The sequence below is a fragment of the Babylonia areolata genome, chromosome 14, assembly GCF_041734735.1.
Source record: "Babylonia areolata isolate BAREFJ2019XMU chromosome 14, ASM4173473v1, whole genome shotgun sequence".
Lineage (NCBI taxonomy): Eukaryota > Metazoa > Mollusca > Gastropoda > Neogastropoda > Buccinidae > Babylonia > Babylonia areolata.
Genome location: NC_134889.1, coordinates 8,314,396 through 8,319,395, shown reverse-complemented (window position 1 = coordinate 8,319,395; position 5,000 = coordinate 8,314,396).

The window sequence follows — 5,000 nt, the reverse complement described above, 5'->3', positions numbered from 1 at the left end:
TGGGACGACAGGTGTGCGTTGTTGGACGAACACACACACACACACACACACACACACACACACACACACACACACACACACTCACACACAGAGAGATACGCACACAGTGATTCTGTATCCTGTTGACATCCGGGACCAGGAAACACGAGACAACACGTGACTGTACCCTCACAAAGTCCAAGTTTAGCATCCTAAATGATTGCACCTGTTTTACCGGAAATTCGTGTGTATGTATGAAACGATAAACCATTAGTAGATGTTGCAACCCATTTTAGGTGGATTTCGACTCTTATTTTGTACGATATTTTACCCAGTTTTGATGCGGATTCAGTTACTATAAACTAACGTGCCACCATCTTGCTTTTTTTACCGTTTTTCGTGCCACAAAGCATGGAAATATAACCAACAGGTGAATAGTTTAGTATGCTAAAGCTGGACATTACCCAATGCCGATACCAACGCCAAAAGCTTGTGTTGACATTTCAAACGAGGAGCCAATGACTTCTTTTGAAGGTAGGTACTGCAGTTTTGTTTTCGTCTGTCAGTATGTCACGTTTACATTCTGCATTATAGCCTTAATGTGGTGGAGTGATGGCCTAGAGGTAACGCGTCCGCCCAGGAAGCGAGAGAATCTCAGCGCGCTGGTTCGATTCAAGGCTCAGCCGCCGACATTTTCTCCCCCTCCGCTAGACCTTGAGTGGTGGTCTGGATGCTAGTCATTCGGATGCGATGATAAACCGAGGTCTCGTGTGCAGCATGCACTTAGCGCACGTAAAAGAACCCACGGCAACAAAAGGGTTGTTTCTGGAAAAAATTCCGTAGAAAAATTCACTTCGATAGGAAAAACAGATAAAAGTGCACACAGGATAAAATACAAAAAGATGTGTGGCGCTGTAGTGTAGTGCCGTGCTCTCCCTGGGGAGAGCAGCCCGAATTTCACACAGAGAAATCTGTTGTGATAAAAAGAAATACAAATACAAATACAAATTAATGTTGTGTGTCCTTGTCATTCGATTCAATGTTTCTTTAATACCATTTCAAACATGTCACCATGTAAGTTTTTTTTCCCGTTTAGACACCCACAGCTTAGATAAATATGTCATGCCTTTCATAAAATAGTTGAATTTGTTTACTTTCAACTGTAACGGAGAGAAGCACTGGAAAAAAAAAAGACAAAAAAGACTGAGCATATGAAAATTACCATCCAACTTTCTTTGAACATCAGGCTGAGAGGATGGTTGGCTTTTTTCTAGCCAGACAGTACCCTAAGGCCTTGATCCAGAGAGGCCTTGATAAGGCCCGTGCCATCCCCCGTTCCCAGGCACTGATGCCCCGAGAACACACAGAAAAGGATGAGCGTATTGCAGCTGTCCTGACCTTTCACCCACACAACCTCCCTGTACGCAGCATCCTTCTCAACAATTTCCACCTTCTTAAGTCTGACACCCGCTTGAGTGAGATATTTCCCCGCCCACCCCTCATTGCCTTCAAGAGAGACACCAACCTAAGGGACCACTTGGTGCGAGCTGCTGTTTGTAGATCTGGGCCCCCTCTCCCTCCTGGTACCAGTCCCTGTGGCCGGAAGGGGTGCAAAACATGCCCCTTCGTGGATACTTCCACCACCCTCACGGGTCCCACTGGGAAATTCAGTCAGGGCGCACTTCGACTGCCAGTCCGAGAACCTAGTGTATATCCTCACTTGCACCCTTTGTGCCAAAAAGTACACTGGTGAAACCTACCGCAGCCTGAACTAGCGCTTCACTGAACACCTGCGCTCCATGCGCCTTGGCTATAGTGACCCAGTGGGCACCCATTTCAACAGCCCCCTCCACAGTTTTGCCCATGCAAGGATCGCTGCTGTCTGGCAGAACCAGTCCACTGGCCTGTGCCGGCGCTTCATGGAGTCCACCGTGATTGCCCGCCTTGGTACCCTCGCCCCAGCTGGACTCAAAACCAAAGAGTGATGGCAGCGGCCTTCCTGGCATTCTCTGACCCCTTTCTGATCCTTGCCCTCTTTCTCTTTTCCTCTATTTATCCACCACCACTCATCCCGTTTTTTGTATATATACTTTATTATTTTATTTTATTTTATTTATCTATTTATATATTCCTCTGTGTGTGTGTGTGTGTGTGTGTGTGTGTGTGTGTGTGTGTGTGTGTGTGTGTGTGTGTGTGGTTTGTTTTGTTTTCCTCTATGTATGTGTGTGTTTGTGCGTGTGTGTGTGTGTGTGTGTGTGTGTGTGTGTGTGTGTGTGTGTGTGTGTGTGTGTGTGTGTGTGTGCATGTATGTATGTGTGTGTGGTTGTTGTTGTTTTGCTGTTGTTTTAATTTATTTATTTACTTTTGTTTATATTTATTTATTTATCTATTTATCATTTTTTATTTAGTTATTTATTGATTTCTATTTTTATGTTTTCAATTATATATATATGTGTGTGTATATGTCCATGTATGTATGCATATGTGTGTATATATATATAAATATATATATATATATATATAAAATTATTTTTTAATTTATTTTTTATCGATTTATTTATTTAATTATTATTATTATTATTTATTTTATATAATTTTAAAAAATATATTTTATTTATTATTATTTTTTTTTAAATTTATTTTATCTTTTTATTTTATTTATTTTTTTTAATTTTTTATTTTTTTTCTCACTTATTATTTTACTTCCTTGTAAAAAATGTCCCTGACACTAACAGTCTCTTCCATCCCCTTCCCCCACTCCTGCCCTCTCACCCCCTGCCCATCTTCCCTCACCCTTCCCTTTCAGAGCCCTTTCTTTCCCTCATACATTCACACTGACAGAGTTCTACTCACCCTGCTTTGTGTCCTTTCCTGTGACTTCTCATCACTTTCCTTTCCTGAACTTTACTCTCTCTCTCTCTCCCTCTCTGTCTGTACCTTTCTGTCTGTCACTCACTCATTTCATTTGCCTGAAGAAGAGCTTGTGGCTCGATACGTCGCCTCTGTTATCCCAAGTAAGTCGACTTTTACCAAGATTTTTTTTTAGTCTACCTCCCACTGTCTTTGCTTTTGTTTGTGTCTTGCAACACATTTGTTCTTTCTACGTGGAACAGAATGTTGGGTTGGTGTTTTAGGGGGTTTAACTCTTTCCATACGAACGGCGAAAAAGACGACGTTAACAGCGTTTCACCCCAGTTACCACCATCAAAATAGTACAAGCGGAAGGCTCTTACACTGAAGAGGTGAATGTTGACAAAGAATACCACAGTTCTGACGACGAAAGCTAAAGGTTGGGTCATTCAGACACCCACTGGACATCCGAGGGGTCTGTGTAGAGGAGAAGAGAGGACTGGCCGTACTGAGTGAGTTAAATCTGTTTCATTGTCTTATGGGGTTCGGTTCTGTGTCATCATATGAGTATTAGTGGTTGTAGTGGTAGTGTTGTTATTATTGTTTTTGGTTTTTTTTTTCTCTCAAAGCCTGACTACGCGCATTGGGTTACGCTGCTGGTCAGGCATCTGCTTGGCTGATGTGGTGTAGCGTATATGGATTTGACCGAACGCAGTGACACCTCCTTGAGCTACTGATACTGATACTGATTCTAAAACTTTGCCAGGCTTTCTGTTTCATTCCCAACCAACTAAAGTGTTCGGTGAATCTGTCTCCCTGTCCTTGAGCACCGATCCGAGTGCTAATCCATCCGGATTTTGTAGAAACTTGCCGGCTGCCGATATGTGTGAATGGATGAATGAATGATATGGATACTTATATAGCGCTTATCCTCGGTCGGAGACCAAGCTCTAAGCGCTTTACAAACTCGGGGTCATTTGCACAACAGGCTGCCTACCTGGGTAGAGCCGACTGACGGCTGCCATTGGGCGCTCATCATTTGTTTCATGTATCATTCGATCCGATTTCAGGCACGCACACATACACACTCAGACACATATTTAATACTGTTATTTATATTTACATTGCTGTAGGTTAATACTTGTTGATATGCATATACATGTTCTCCTTCCCATGACAACTCATTCAATACACACCACAACCTCTTTAGACTTTTTCTTATAATATACTTTTCCTCTGATACATGACATGAACCCTTTTTTTCTTTTCTTTTTTTCTATACACTAATATTCACATGCATTCCCTTTCCTTTATACACTACTTTACTCCTTTCCGTCTAAAAACATTTATAGTGAATAAACGTTAAACTGAAGAAGAAAACAGACATGTGTCATTTTTACGTGTATGACCGTTTTGTTTTGATTTACCCCGCCACGTAGGCAGCCATACTATGTAGGATATGTCTTAACTCTCTCCATACGAACGGCGAAAGAGACGACGTTGACAGCGTTTCACCCCAATTACCATCATCAAAATATTGCAAGCGGAAGGCTCTTATACTGAAGAGGTGAATGTTGACAAAGATACCACAATTCTGACGACGGAAGCTAAAGGTTGGGTCATTCAGACACCCACTGGACATCCGAGGGGTCTGTGTAGAGGAGAAGAGAGGACTGGCCGTACTGAGTGAGTTAACCAAACAGTTGGTGTAGCTATTGTAAACTGTTACACGTAATTACAATACCAAATGTTATTCATATGCGTATGCGTTACATGAAATTCGTGACATTTTTATATGTCTACACGGGGTTTCCTGAAATGAACACATCTCGTCTTGTCTTGTCTTGTCTTGTCGTGTCTCGGTTGCCACTAGTCCAGCAAATGCGAATCCGACGTGGTCTTTGAAAACAAGTGAATTCTTGGGCGTCATTCGTAGCATCTCAGTCGATGGAAGAGTGTTCGAAGTTCATATTCGGCTTGGTTTGCAGTTGACGATTTGGCAGTATCCACATTTCTCGCCCTGTGTTCTTTCCATTCAGTTTCGTTCCTTATACGGAAAAATCGTAAATTTGTTCAAATAACATTGTAATATATACTCTAAGAGTATGCAGCAAGAGCGGCATGAGACCTGACATAGTACTCCACTCCAAGGCAACGAAACAAGCGATTCT